Source organism: Hesperophylax consimilis, chromosome 16 (genome assembly GCF_061612785.1).
Source record: "Hesperophylax consimilis isolate HC1 chromosome 16, BYU_Hcon_1.0, whole genome shotgun sequence".
NCBI lineage: Eukaryota > Metazoa > Arthropoda > Insecta > Trichoptera > Limnephilidae > Hesperophylax > Hesperophylax consimilis.
Window position 1 is genome coordinate 20,479,356 of NC_142851.1, and position 16,818 is coordinate 20,496,173.

Below are 16,818 nucleotides of genomic sequence, written 5' to 3' on the forward strand. Positions count from 1 at the left end.
TATTACTATAATTTAATATTCATAACTAAGAAACCATAGAATGAAGAAGAATACTAGAAGTGCCTTCCATATAAATTTGATTAGTAACAAATGTGCCACTAACTTAGTACTTTTTAGTTCTAGATAATGTTGATGTTTCTCTAACACTTGCTTGAAACTGAATATCGCCATCCCGTTTGAATTTAGTAATCATGGTGAATCATAGTTTTGTATTGAAATTATTTTGATATTTGTATTGATATTACGAAACATGTCCATATTGTCCATAAGGTACTTTTATTTTTATGTCAGAAACCTCCAAGCCTTTGGTAAACAGATTTAAAATATTTCAGGTATTCTTTTGTCCGGGGGTTAAGTAATATTAGGTTTGCTTAGTAACTGAAATTATAATTTTTACCTTTATATCTAACCTTTTGATTGATCACTTCATGGGCGAAAACTTCCCTTGAAAATACACTGTTGGACAGTAGTATTTTTTGGTATTTCCGTTAAAATTCTATATCATTCCACCCTTCCACACTTTGAGTTACTTTTCAAGTGCGCCCGTCAGCAGGGGGTGTTGTCCCGTGTTTTCAACTTCCGCCAAAGTTTCTTGCCCATTTTACATACGCCACCAACTGTGGCCCAATTTCCCAATTTCCCCGCTACTAGCACGGTTGGAGATTATTCGCATCTATAACTCCGATTGTCGTGTGGCTTAAACTGTGCATGCTACCGTTCGTGATGTTTTTAGGTGGAAGGGCATTAAGATATTCTGTCTGGTGGTTAAAATCCCTTTATAAATTGTTGTTTTTCTCTGTACGATGATCGTTAGTAATCGTAATCATAGCGATAATCTAGTCCCCCTCAATAGAGGCAATCTTCCCAAAAAGCAAAAAGCAAAGGGCAAAACCAAATTATCAACCCGTAATAAACAAAGTTTTTTTTTTTAATATAGTTAAAATATTTTTATTAATAGATGAATTAAAAAAATATTATTTCTTGGTTTGACTGAGGATTGCACCTTCCTCCCTACGGACTGGAGTCAACAACGCTAACATCTAATCCAAACTTCCAATTGAATGGTACCGATATTTATTTCGTACATTAAATGCTGTAATTTTTAATTTACTAAATATAATGCCATCCAATTTCGTATGTGTGCATTAGTACCATCAAAGGTTAGTAGAATGCTTTGTCATCGACAACGACTCTATTTGCCGAGTTTCAGCCGGATCCCTACATTCATTCATTAAATCAAGAACACAACATCGATATTCCAATAGATGTATTTAAAAATTAATATATTCGGTGTAACTTTCTGTGCTCCATCACCTTGTACAAATCGCAAGTGCGCCTCACTTTTATGTTTGGTAGCCACCTCTGGTCTGGAGCCCCAAAAGAACAAAACCTGTGCAGAAACGGCGGTCCGTTTGACAGTTTCCAATAGAGTTAGAGCACACAACACAGCCTTCGGGTAGAAATGCTTGTTATGTCGTCATTTCAATGGAAAATGCCCCGAAGAACTAGCTTATTGAAGAGATGCGTTGAACTCTTATCCAATTTTTATTTATTTACCTAGCTTAGTTTTCCACGACTTGTTATTTTAACGTTTTGCTTAAAACAGTTCAGCTGTGGAATGATTTACCAGTCTCTATACCGTTCTTTACCTTCTTCGAAAACATGGGTCTCTTCAAGGCTCTGCTTTATCCCTTTCTTATCTTAAAAATCCTCTCAACACAACTTCATTAAAAGATAATATAGACCTGATAGAAAAGTTTTCCCATGAGATCAAAAATACATAGGAATCCTGTATAAATCAATAATGAAAAAATCAACATATCTACTTTACTGATACCTCCATGCTTTACTGCAACCGTTTGCCAGTGTTCCAATTATCAACACAGTGGGATTACTCGCAACTATAGCTCCGTATGTCGTGCGCCCGGGTCCGCTTGCAGGCTGAGCGATGTCTGCTCATTCAGTCGGGTTTGAGCTGCTCTCATGAATAATATCACAAATTTCAGCGATGCTATTCTAGTTTGAACATTTATAACCATGGGTGTCCATGTTTTTAAAATGAAATAACTAATAAGTATTTATTAAAGGTATACTGTATATTTAAACACCAAAACATGCATAAAATATATATATTGCTTACACAATTTTGATATAGGTTCTTCTGTTAAACTGCAAACTTTAAAGATATTTGACCTTCCCCCAGGTACGCTGATTCATATCAGGAGTCAGAGTCGCAATTGCGGGGTGGATTTTCTCTCTTGTTTTGCAGATCCCAGATTTTTTCTGCGTAAACAATGTTCTTAAGATAACTCCACAGTTAAATTTAGATCATAGGAGTTAGATCGGACCATGATTCCATGACCATGGAAAGGTTGTATTGGTTTAGATTTTTGGTGTAAATAAATATTATATAATTATATACACACATAGTTATTTCATTTTAAAATCACAGAGACCTTTTTCGATGACCCTGTATTATAATTTCGTGAATCATTTTGGTTTCCAGTAATGATGCGGAGGCAAGTATTTTTGGCGATCGTTTTTACCCTTTGTGGGCACAATTTCAAGTGTGATTATGAAGCTTTGTATTTTGGTTTCATTATTGAAACCCTACCGTCGACATATTTCATAAGTGAGCGCATATCAATATTGTTCTTTGAAATGAACAAATTGGTTAATGCTTTGTTGATTATTTATTGATAAGTAGCTTACTATAACTACCCGAATAAGAAGGCCACGACGAGATATCAACAATCGAATCGATTTTTAATGAATAAATATTTTAATTTTTTAGATTATATAAGTATTATAGAAACAAATCAGTAAATAAGTTTCAATGGAAGGGTAGCAATATCAAGTTTCCTTGTAATTACTACAGTAAGGTACAAAGAGTAATTACCGTGTGCCACGTGTATTATAAAGTGTGTGTAGACTGTAGATGTGAAACTGAAAGTGGTGGTATATACCTAGATGTGAAACAATATGTAGGCGCACCGTACAGTTTATATCATCGTGATGATGCTCTTTTCAAATGTGGTCAGTGACTCCGAAAAATGTCAATGTTGAGTTAAATATAATTGAATGAATAAAGAGCACGGTTAATGGGAGAATAAGCAACTGCATTTGTTTTGTAATTAGGCGTATGCAATAATGCTGTATGGCGGGTACGTCTCAAAGGCATATTAGGGGCATACATTCGATACAGTCGATGTTATGGTTAAGTAAGCTACAATTAGCCTTTGTTGCATAAATTGAAATGAACATTGAAATTTTTAGTTGAATTTGAAGGTAAAATGTTTTATAAATTTGTTTTGAATCCGATCTATGCTATCGATGTACCGATGTACTCTAGTGTACTTAATAAACATTTGAAAAATCTGAAAAAAATAATTTAACGTCTTCTCTTTTGATCGATAATTTATTATTTTGATAGAGACTTCGTAAATTGAACCTTTCGAACACAATTTATTTGTGTTAAATCGAAAAATCTTTCTAAAAAAATCATAAATTCGAGAAATAACGAAAACAGAATTCTCCAATGGTAAAATTCAAATTTTGATTGCATAACTTAAATATAATAAATAGTTAATTTATGTATTTATTTAAAAAAACCCAAACTAGGCAAATGCCTCTACTAGGGTGGTAACACACTACAAATAAGAATAATATTATAATAATAATACGATGTAGTAAAACTAATAACTAACTAACTAACACGATCACCCGCAGGGGTAGGCAAAGAGGTGGAACCGCCAAACAACTCGGTGTTGGCACACACTCCTTGCCTCATTTACGTTCATACATACTCTTCTATTATTCTGACTCTTGACATGTCCCGACAAGTATCTGATTCTGCTACCATTCACATTTACGTAATATATTGACCTTACACGCCCTTCTTCGCTCATTCGCTTTACAGGCCCTAACCACCTAATCGTCCTTTCTTAATCCTGCTCATTACGCTTACGTCAGCCTTGCACTCTTTGCGGATCTCCACATTTCTCGCACGATCCTACGTGGTTTTACCACATATACGCCTCAGGGATCTCATTTATACGGCATTCAGTTTACTTTCATCCTTCCTCTGCCAGTTCCATGCCTCACTGCCATACATCAGGGTAGGTGCAAGCACTAAATTTTGGACTGCTAGATTCACTTCTTTGGACAACTTTTTGTTAGCGCTGCGTTCAGTCCTCCTTTAATGGAGTTACCTGCATTTACCGTTGTTTCAATATGTCTATCAGCCTTTCCATCTCACGTAAACATACTTTCTAAATACACAAACTCATTAACCTGCTCCAAGTATTCCTCATTCACAACTATATTACACACTACATTGTACTATGACTTTCAAACACCATGACTTCATATTTACTTATATTCAACATTAATTTATTCTTCATTCATATTTCGTTGATCCTACACAAGGGAGACTGTAGATATTCCATAATGTTAGCTATCAGAACCGCATCCTCAGCACACAACAGGCATACAAAATACTTTTAGGTTACTCAAATTTGCGCCCAATCCCACCTCTTTGAATTCTTGCATACAATTATCCATTTATTAATTGAAAAACCATGGTGACATTACGAAGCCTTGTTTAACACCTTTTGTGAAATAAAACCATCAGTAAAACTATCGCTCACCCTAATACATGCAACGCTTCCCTCATACATAAACGCAATTGCCTGTGTGAGATTTGTATTCACTCCATACTTGGACAACACTTTCCATAACTTTTTCCTGTCGACTCGGTCGTATGCTTTATGTAGATTTACAAAGGCGCAGAAAAGTTTCCGGGTTTTTGCCAGAAACTTCTCTGTGAGCATACGTAATGAGAAGACCTGGTACATGCACCCCTTTCCACTCATAAAAGTAAAAAAATATTTAAAAAAAATTATTCCATATCTCCGTTCCATTATTTGGGCAGATTGATATTGGTAGGCAAATCCGGAGACATCATAATGGATATGTATAGACTGTAAGAAATCTGATTCTCCAGTCCTCAAGTCCTGTCCAGTCCAGTCCAGTTATCAAGTCCAGTCCACTTTGCATACTTATATCCTTCACTTCTCAACAACAGGGTTGTATCAATTTAAAAATTGATCGATAATGATGTTCATTATCTTCCACATCGATTCGTTAAAGTGTTTTTTCTTCAGTCAGATAATGATATACCTTAGGAGCTATGAAGAGGGTGAAGACGTTGACCAAACGATGTACAATGAACAATAATCGTGGAGTAGTAGTATTAACATTTACGTTTACAAGACCTGTATCTTAACATTAATTCCCTTGAGATTAAGATCTGCAAATAGATCGAAAAAGTAATCTTTTTGTATCCATTTCTTTTCCGTGACCCTGAGAAGGTTGTAGCGCTACCTTGGCACGTGTGCCGCGAAATGGTCCGCGGACCGCGCAATCCGGCACGTTTGATATTGTAGGTACGTGACGGCAATTTACGGCTTTCCGGGAAGGCTAACTGAATTCAAACATCACACGCGTACAAGTAATTGCCCGTAAATCTGTTGTGACGGAACTCAACACCGAGAGATCGGTAATGTAACCAACTAGGTGATATTACGTGTAGTTAAATGTATGTGAGTACGTACGTGGACCCTTTACGTACTTGTGCTTGCGAGTGATTTATTCAGAGGAAATTACTGGGATATTAATCAAAAGTTGGAACACAGCTTTCACTGAAGACTATAGAAATGAAATTTTGACTTAATTATTATGATGTAATTTTGCTCCGGAATAAAAAATGCACATATTTCAAAAAATCTCGCGAATATACTTTTAGAAGTAATTTTTTTATTTGTACAGTGCACAGTGAATATAGGCATTTAACTCTTGGTGTGCCGACGCTAAATTTTCATTGTCTGTCAGTTGATTATGTTTCCGTAATAAATTACATGTTTTTGGCAAAATTAGGTTTTTGTAAATTGTACCGACTTACCAGATGATGTGCGTACATATTCATAAAAATCGTATATAATCTACTATTGCCAGCCTTGAAGGTCGAGGGGTAAGGCTCTTGACTAGCAATCCGAAGGTTGCAGGTTTAAATCCCGCAATTAAATTTTATTTAATGAATTTGTGTTTTTTTAACAATTGATTAATTAAGAATAATATACGGTACATTCGTGGCACTTTATATAAAATAAATACTCTCAGTATCGCCCTGATGTAAAACCACCATTCACAATTGAAACGTTGCTTGAAATGACTTTAGTCGTATTTGGTGAGTGGATCTGAATATCCTCCACCTTCTTCTTCTCCATTTCTTACTCCTCACCAACACTTTCAGCTCCAAAATATACCCATAGTCTCCTAGCTCCAGACAGTTGGGGGCAGATGGAACTCTTGTGCAGTATTCATATTAAAAAGTAGTTTCTCTAGAATAGCTCTCTATAAATTATTTTTTATTGTGCTTGTCAGCAACCACAGCATACAAGAGGTTAAATCAGTCTTGAAAGAATTAAAAAGTTTGTGTTTATCTAAAATTCTTTTCAGGTATACCCTTTTTTCAAATGGCATTGTCATATAAGTTTTTAAGTTCGACCCTCGGTCTATCTATAATGTGAATCAGTTATATTCGATTTTAATGGATCGTAAATCTTATTTATTAATCGGTAGTATTATGGTCAATCTAATCATCAGCTAGAATTTAGCAAACGATTTAAAAATATCAACGATTAACCATTATGTCACAATAGTGTCACTGCACACTTTCACATAAAATTATTTTTTTCTCTCTGTAGATATCAACTCCTTTTTTTAAACAGTATAAAACAATTGGTAAAACAATAATGTGGCACCCCATCGACAGTTAAATTGATGTTTTAAATTTTCATATATTATGAAAGAAATGGCATACAGAGCTTAAAATAATAAATATGCAACTTTCAGATAAAAAAAAACATTGATGATTTCATCGCGTTGGATTGATCTCCGTTATAGAATTCTTACACGTTTAGACAAACAGATGTTTGCTTATTAATGAATTGTTAAGATTATAAACAAGAAAAAAAAATTCTCACTCTAGGGGGGAGACTCCTGTAGGGGGAGAAAAAAAACAACAACATTTATGTTAAGCAATTGTATTTGTATGTTTAGAAAGTCATAGACTAAGTAGTCGAGATGTAAGGTTCTCAACTTGCAATCTAGAGGTCGCGGGTTCAAACCCTTGCGTGCGCAAGTAAATTACTTGATTAATGTGTGTTATTTCATAAATTATTCATTAACATTAATATTTTGAAGAGTGGAAGATTCTTTCAGTGTCGCCCTGGTGTAAGACCATGTATCAGAACTTTTGATGACATTTTGCTAGAAATGGCTTTTGCCGTGTTTAGTGACAAGATCTCTTCCCTACCCTCGACCTCACCATCTCTTTTCCCTCGTAACTTCCTTCAACCTCTTAACATGCCCCAATTGGGAATGCTATAGTCTCACTAGCTCCAGACGGTTTAGAGAAGTTGGGACTTTCATGCGGTATTCTCACAACCAATAAAAAATTCGGTATGCATTTTTATCCCATTTGATTTAAAACTTGTTCAGGAAAAGAATCTGCATATAAAAGTTTATGTAGATTAGATATGGTCAATTTATTTTTTGCTAGGTCGGGAATCGATCCCACCACCTCCCGATTCATAATTAATTGCGTAGACCTACGCCAAGAAAGCCGGCCAAAACCTTTATTGAAATGAGGCTCCGAAGAACTAATTCCACCCTTGCATAATTTGTGAAATTCCCAAAGGCTTTGGCAAATTGGAAATTTTATTTCAGCCCTCGCTCATTTTTATCGACGGCGTGATTAAAAAGTTTGATCCACGGTAGAAGAAAAAGCCACCCTAAATTTTAATAAATTGATTGTAAAAAGGTTCCTGAGCTTTTTGTATAGCGTTAAAGTTTTCGGGTCAATTTTGTTCAAAATGACGTCCCACGCGAAATATGTGTATTTTTGATAGCGACACCAATCACAGAGCTCTTATAACAGTGTTTTCTTGTTGTTTTTCTGAACTCTCATATCGAGTTAATAAATCGGGATATTTCCTCATCAATATGAGGAATAATATGCATTCTGCAATTAATTCATGTTATTACCTTTTCTTAACGTATGTTCTTATACAATATACATCTTTCCCCATAATACGTGATATACTGTAACTTCAATGCTGAATCAGGTGGTTCATAAGTGATTTGAATAAAATTGATGATTTCAACCGTGCAGTTTCTGTCAATACTCTAAACAAAGTTTCATTATTTTCATGTGAAGTTAATTTGTGATAAATAGCTAAGGGGAAATTATTAAGTTAATGCTTTATGTCGATCGGTCAGTGGCTGAGTTGGTATCACGTCTGGGTCAATACGAAACAAGTAACATATTCCACTTAATGTGGTGGTAGTAGACCACGAAACTATCATGTTGGTTTTAAGTTACGATTTATTTTTTATATGGCAAAAGGTAAAATATTTTTAATGAAGCATTAATTTTATCGGCACGTTTACCTCTCGTCACAACCGATAAGATTTGGCAAATGACCTGAGAACAAAATTGTACATCCACCCATAGGTGAGTTTCGTTCTGTCTAATGCCTCCACGGAACTCTTGGTCTGTAGCTTCATCCCAAACTATTAATGAGTAGCCCCACATCAATTTTCTAGTATTGCTTTGTTTGAAATAGAACAAACACTGTTAATATCATCAGTACGCTGTCCTAGTTTATTTATTTATTAACGGACATCGTTCAAATTACAAAATAATAACACGAATAAAGTAAAAAGAAAAATACAGGAGTAGACAAAGGTACATGAAAGCAAAGACATATGGTAGATATAATATAAGAAAATAAAGTGACAAGTCGAATCAAGTCAAGAATACGCCGTGGGTCAGGACCACAGGACACTTATAATATTCCGTCACTTGTTTAGCGACTGGCAAAAATCATTCAGACTTTTCCCAAAAAGTTAAGGTTTTGACTTGAGTTGACCAGTCTACACATTCTGGACTATGGTGAATAATATCCATAATTTGTCGAATGATGGTTGAGGAAGAGCAGTTTATTATTTCTGAGTCTTTGCGAGGGGATATTGAAGGGAATGAGTTGCAGTAGAGTAGGTGAATCAATAATACCGTTTATAATTTTGAAGAAGCAAATGAGTTCATTTCTTCCCCGACGGACTACCGAAGGAGAGAGGTTTAGAGTTAGTTCAATTTCATCATATGAGTATTTGCCTTTTTCTAAACCTAGCCTCCTAGCAATCCCTCTTAAGAACCGATGTTGAACAGATTCAATGCGTCGAATGTGGACAGCATAAAAAGGAGACCAAATAACACAAGCATATTCAAGATGGGGGCGAACCAAGGAGCAGTAAAGATTTCTAAGGGTATTTACGTTTTTGAAGTCCGAAGTGATTCTAGTGATGAAACATGAAAACCAAGTAGTTTTAGGGATTTATTAACGATTGCAGTTATGTAATCCCGAAAAGAAAGCTTGCTATCAAGAGAGACACAAAGGTCTTTAATAGATGTAACAGTTGTTAAGCAAATATTATTAATTTTTATTTTTCGGAATAACTTTATTGAGTAAAACCTCAAATCGTAATATTTAAATATTGAAGACAATATTAGTGATTTCTAAACGAAAATCTGAAACAGAAAAATCAGAAAAGGAAACGGTCACATCTGGGACTAGAACCCAGGACCCTTGTCTTTCCGGGACAGTGCTCTACCGACTGAGCTAATGGGACCCTATTCCCCTCGGTCACTTTTAACTGTATCATACTTCGAATAAGAACCACTAACATTATCTTCATTTTTTCACCGCACATTTTTATTGGCAACTATCTCTATGTATGATCGCAAGATTCAACCCGAACTAAATGCAATCCAGACAGCGTCTTTTTCTTCCGACTTCCGAAGTGTAGCTGTAATGCCGGATAATGCGACAACTTATTATTTATTTATTTCACGCCTATTAAGGCTTTTACATACAAATATATAAAAAATATTTACGAAATTATACATGAAAATAGTGCAGGCGACTATTTAAAACAATTGCAGAAAAAATAACTATAAAAAGTCAAAATATCACTGAACTTGATCTACACAGCATGCAGGCACAAAACATAAAAAATCCAAAATATTTTTTTTCTGTTTCAGTTGACAAAATTATTATGTGTTAGTCAAAACCAAAGATATTAGAAGAACGAGATATGCTATGTTGGCCACCGGACCGTAGCCGGAGTACTAACTAATTAGGGTACTTTGAACGGTATCGGGACGTGTACGCACAGAAATCTGTTCTATGTATTAGTGCGGATACCTTAGCGATGCCTTAGCGTAAGCGAAGGTGTGCAGTAGTATTGGTGAACAAAACCGGTGACACTCGGCAAAACAATTTTACTCAGTACGAACTGCGCATAGCACATCTCGTTCTTATAATATCTTTGGTCAAAACAAATTAAATACCTTTATTAAAATATTCCACTACTTGATGAAAACTTATGAAAAACTTATGCAATTTTACCAGTAAATCTGACATTGTTCATTAGCTAATTGATTAAAAATATTTTTCCCGTCCCATCTGGAGCATCAAGGGAAAATATTTTTCATTTGTTTCTATCAATCGATGTTAATAACGCATCGTATACTTTTTTTGATCGATGTTCATCTTGAACATTTTGTTATATTAGTTGGCATCGGCACTATCGACAGTCCGAAATTCTTAATAGATTTACCCGAAATAAGGCTTTGTCAAAGACGTTTTGATCAAATCGAACGTCATCTGAAATTAACTCTCGCCGTCGCCGAATCAAAATGTGTTCGGCCATATTTTATTGAAATTTATTCCATAGAATTACAGAGTCGGTTACTTGACAAAACGCTACGATACTATCAAACAAATCCCTCAATAACCTAGCTGAACTGCAAATAGCAGCTTCTGATAATGTTCTGTCCCAATCAGAGTCATCTTTCAAAAGACCCATTGCTTTGCATGCTGCTTGTTTGGTATTATACAGTTTTTATGTGTACAAATGTTGGCATCACAACATGAAGTAAGATTCGCTATTGATGGGATGAACCACATAGACCCTTCCAAGAGCATCAATTTTTTTAACTTCAAGAAAGCCGAAGGAGTACCTTGTTTTCTCCGTTAAAAGGTTTTTGGCAGTCTGATTCCACGTATAATAGCTTGGAACTCTGTCATATGCAGAGATGTGCAAAATGGGTACCCAAAACCATTTGAAATGCAAAATGGAAACGGGTCAAAACTTTTCCATTTGAAAATGCAAAATGGTTGTTAGAAAAGCATTTCAAATGCAAAATGCAAAATACCTATTTTCAAAATGCATTGAAAATGCAAAATGGTTTCTCAGGTCAAACAATTAAAATAATTATAGAATTTTTAAACAATTTTGTCATTTAATAATGGACATCAATGTAGAACAGACATATTACGTGATGGTAAATCCAAAAACACCACGACTACAGAAAACATTTACCATCATTACATGATGGTAAATCCAAAAACACCACGACTATGAAACCACAAAAAATTTGCGCGGGACTAATGTTGCCAACGTAAAAACATAGAAACTGCTATCTAACATTTAATATTACAGCGTCATGGCCCCATGTTCAGTATTTGAATCAGTATTTTTTGTAATGGTATCACTCAACTGCCAGGGCTCCTACCAGGGAGCAACTTGACGAATGGAAATTATCTCTTATAGCGAGGTTGAGGACCGACTGATATTTGGGGCTTATAAAAAAAATATGAGTGGAGATAGTACGAAGAATGTTGCAAAAAAGCATTTAAAATGGAAAATGCATTGAAAAAAGCATTTAAAATGCAAAATGGAAAATACCCATTTTGCATTTTGCATTTCCATTTGAAATGGATTTATTTGAAATAAAGCACATCTCTGGTCATATGCCTGTGTTCTTGCGAAATCGTCTTGAGCACATAAATTTAAAAATGCTGTTAGTGTTGCACCCCGCCGTTTAGTAACAACATTACAGTGTTCTACACCAGTACCAGTGTACAACCCTCTGTCCTTTTTCTAAATGATGATCATGCACGTTGAATTGTAAAATCCTCCATACTGCTTCGGAGCTGCAGATGTCACGACCAGATAGATATTTCTCCACTTCATTTGGTGGTTGTATGCTGAACGTAGCTTAATCAGTACCTTTATATATTGGATAGATTTTACTGAACTGTACTACTCAACGTTGATTTGAGCGACGAATTTTTGATAAATAGTCAGCTATAGGGAAAACGACCCACAGGTAGTCAATTTCATGGTTTTGCGGTTGTGGTAGTGGCAGATTTTCCAGCTTCATAGAGGGGCGTGCTGTCGACCGTTTTGTTGCGAATTAATAAAAAAAAATTATCTACATTTAAGGTCAATTGTAATTAGTATGAGTAATTGGTTAAGGATAAAAACTCTAACGGTTGAAGAAGCTACTTGTCTTTTTTTTGTTGTTGCGCGTAATTTTAAATCTATGACATCTTCTAATATATTAATTTAAATGATATGGCAATTTTAAACTACATTAAATGCCCAATGTAACTAACATATTCAATTGGATAGAAAATAATATTATCTTAGTCAAAAGGGCGTTGCAAATAACCAATTACATATACACATATTACTGTGGGTTATCCTTAGGAAATAGTCATGGACCAGACAATTTATATATTTTTTTTTTTTCTTTATTCAGTGTTTTTTTTTTTTAATTTTTGGGTGAGTCAAGACCACCAAACTATGCACATGCCCATGATGTAATGGTTGATTTATAAAAAACCCTTCGAAAGATATTATAAATGATAGTAAAAACTCAATCAAAATCCGTTGCGTAGCTTGGAAGAACTAAGCGCACAAACAGACTATATTTATTTTATACCATTAGAGAACATAATAATTCAAAATAACGGCAGTATCATGACATTTGAAAGACATTGGCATATTATACTATCAAAAAAATCTTTCCAAGGCGTTGTTGCCTTGGAAACAAAACCGCTACAAACTTGTACATTAGCCCATTATAACTTGCTCCGACCAATACATCTTAGTTCAGAACGAGTTAGATAGTATATCTCGCCTGAGAAAGTAATATGTAGGTAATACTTTGTTAAATTGGGGAAAATCCCACTTCATTTCAGCCTAATTTTTTTTCGTGCTGCCAACAGATACAATGTACAGGCGCACGCAGCAGATATGTTACTATAGCTATAACTAGTTACATAGCGACTCACCCATTTACTGTAATAAAATCCTCAAGTTATTTATGTGGGGTGCTTATGTGCGGACCTTGTATTCCGCCATCCTGTCTTATGTGTATCTCGCCGGACCAAGACAAAACATTTTATTTTTCTCATAAAAAAAACATTTCTAAGGTTTTCGTCGGACAGTTTTTTTAATTCTTTCTTCTTCCATTATCTTAAAAACAAATCAGAAAATATTCGGTTTGTCGGAAGTAGCTAAAACTCCAAAACTGTTTACAGTGGCATCATGAAATTCACATGGCTTTGCCTGTCTAGAATTTCTGATTCGATTCAGCTCGCGATATTATTTCCATGTCTATAGAGGTTTTAAATAAGTATCTAATTAATAGACGAAAAACAAGAATCCATATTGTTTGTCTTTTTCTCTATAAGAAAACTACTTATATTAAAACTTGGATAATATAGGCGAAAAGGGATTACAAAGCCTGTTTTCTTAAGGAAACTTTAAGATTTTACCCGTAACATCTGATATAAACGTACCGCTTAGATCATTTGATCGCAAATCACTTGAAGCTCTTCAGGCTTCTGGACAGTTATCACAAATATTTAAGAGAAAATATATTTATCTGCCTAGTAAGTATTTAATGGTGCAGCCACACGCAAAGCTCACATCAACAGATAATATAAAGCACAATAGCGCTCGCCATACAATCCCATACAGACCCGACACACGTAAAAAGATAACGCGCTATAAGTGTGGTTCTGAACTTCGCTAACCGAATTTATTTTACGTAACCGCTCCCGACGCGATATTTGAAAAGTTATGCGTCCCCCTCTCCGCCGTAAAAAGGAGAGGGGGTCATTTTAATTGCGGAGCTACCAACTAAGTTCCGTGTTCCCTTTGACAGCCATGACATAAGCAGCCTAATAATGCATTTCTTATTTATTATGTTAGCTCATATCGTCATGTGTGCTAGTAAATTTAGAAACATAAAAAAACTTTATTTGGCAAACATACTTAACATATATTTAAAATATAAATATAATCAATATTTGAATTTGAAGTAAACAAATTTTCGCCCTTTCAAAATTAATCATATTTTTTACTCTGTATGTTTATTTGGTAATATCATTCGGTTTTTTGATAAAGTTGGACGGCCCGATACCTACATAGAGAAGCTTCTAGTTTGTTCGTTTGTTGATTGTTTTCAATTGTTTTACTGGGTAATCTGGTTTGCTCTCGTCAGCTCTCGTGCTCTCTTCTCGTTCCCTGCCCTGGTGTTGGTCCTTGCCGCCTTTGCCTTCGACATTTTTAGAAATCGACGTGAGCTTATTTTACAATAATTTATTATATGTCGCTTTCGTCGATCGGCATGCGAACTGCGAATTTCCTGATTCGACGGAGAGGTTATGTCAGGTTATGTGAAAATGCGCTATTTACGCGCAGATTGTTTAAAATCTAAACAGTTTATAAATAGCATTTATAATTATATAGTTGGCGGCATCATCATCTGAGGATGAGCTGTCCAACAGATCCAGCAATAGGCGACAAGTATCATCCATTTCGAAAACGTGCTCAAGCTGTCAGTAAGTAAAGTTGTCACTTTGACAGATGAAATTATGTTCCTCGGCCGCTCTCGAATTCAACTGACCCCCTCTCCTACCATAGGAAGAAATATTTGATAGCGTCGTGTGTCGGTAGAAAAGATGATGCGCTGTACATTAACTTTTGATGTGAGCTTTGCGTCTGGCAGCACCATAAAGCCTGGTACACACGCAAAGCTCACGTCAACAGATAATATAAAGCACAATAGCGCTCGCCATACAATCCCATACAGACCCGACACACGTAAAAAGATAACGCGCTATAAGTGTGGTTCTGAACTTCGCTAACCGAATTTATTTTACGTAACCGCTCCCGACGCGATATTTGAAAAGTTATGCGTCCCCCTCTCCGCCGTAAAAAGGAGAGGGGGTCATTTTAATTACGGAGCTACCAACTAAGTTCCGTGTTCCCTTTGACAGCCATGACATAAGCAGCCTAATAATGCTTTTCTTATTTATTATGTTAGCTCATATCGTCATGTGTGCTAGTAAATTTAAAAACATAAAAGACGTGCTCAAGCTGTCAGTAAGTAAAGTTGTCACTTTGACAGATGAAATTATGTTCCTCGGCCGCTCTCGAATTCAACTGACCCCCTCTCCTACCACAGGAAGAAATATTTGATAGCGTCGTGTGTCGGTAGAAAAGATGATGCGCTGTACATTAACTTTTGATGTGAGCTTTGCGTGTGTACCACGCTTAAGGCTCCGCTATGAGCGTTTAAAAAGAAGAAGAAGATTACTGAATATGGTTTAAAAAGGAGATACGTACTAAGAATCATAAAGGAGGCGCGCTAATATTAAAAAAAATATTAAAATATATAGGCGTAAGCGACTGTTGTGAAAATACAAAAATACGACTTCTATATAAATAAAAAGTAAATGTTTGTTCAAAATCTAATATCTCCGAAAGTTTTTCACCGATTGATTTGAAATTTTGACACAACTTTGTATTCAAATACCGGTGTGTTTTTATCTACTTTTTTATTATAAAGAGAAAACAGCGCCATCTGTTGGACGTAAAAGCAACAGACGTTATTGTTTATCCTTCTGTACAGACAGACTGAGCCACAGCAATGCGTGGTTGGGTACAACTAGTTTTAAATCAAGCCCACTTTCCCACATTACCAAATAATATTTTTCTAAAAAAAATCTTCTAACGTAACAAGAAAATTGTTTTGATTTATTCCAAATTATTATTTTATTTGTTATATTGTATGATGCTGTTAGCAATATTTCAATAAACGCCGATTTATCAGCACTGAAACAGAAACAATTTCAGCAAACATAATCAAATTGGCATCATGTATCCATGCCATCGTCTCTTGCATCGCAATTACTGAATACTGCAGAGTTAATATGCATTTTATGCAACCGCATGATCATAAAATGCAGCTTTAACGTAAAACGTGACGGATCGTCTGCGACGTCAGCTCACCCTACTCGATTATAAGATTATACCTAACTTAACTTATGCATTATACCCCAACTTGGGGAGGGTGGCCATATTGTGCTGGAGCAAGAAACAATAGAGGTTAATACAGGTTGTGTGCTTTAAGATTAAGTAGGTTAGGTATAATGTTCACTGATTTATAGCTATATAATATATTTACAATAATGTTATCAGAGGAGCGCGATTTGTATTTACATCTAATATTATGTCTAGAGTAAAATAACAAAATGTAGAGTGGAAAATCTCCATAACTTAGGTAGCTTCTTAACCTTCATCTCAGCAAACTTATTCCTCTCTCTACTCTCAGAAGTAGCGGTTTTCTCTAAAGTGCGTTATTTCTTATTATGAGAAATGAGACAAACCTGCATTTTGTTATTTTTAACGCTTTATAAACAGCGCGCCATTAAAAATCCACACCTAAAAATACGGTCGAAGAGTAACTTAACAGTCACATGTTGTGCGTTATAGAATCAGAACAAATTATTTCATACAAAAAAAAAACAAAACGTTACAATCCCCCTA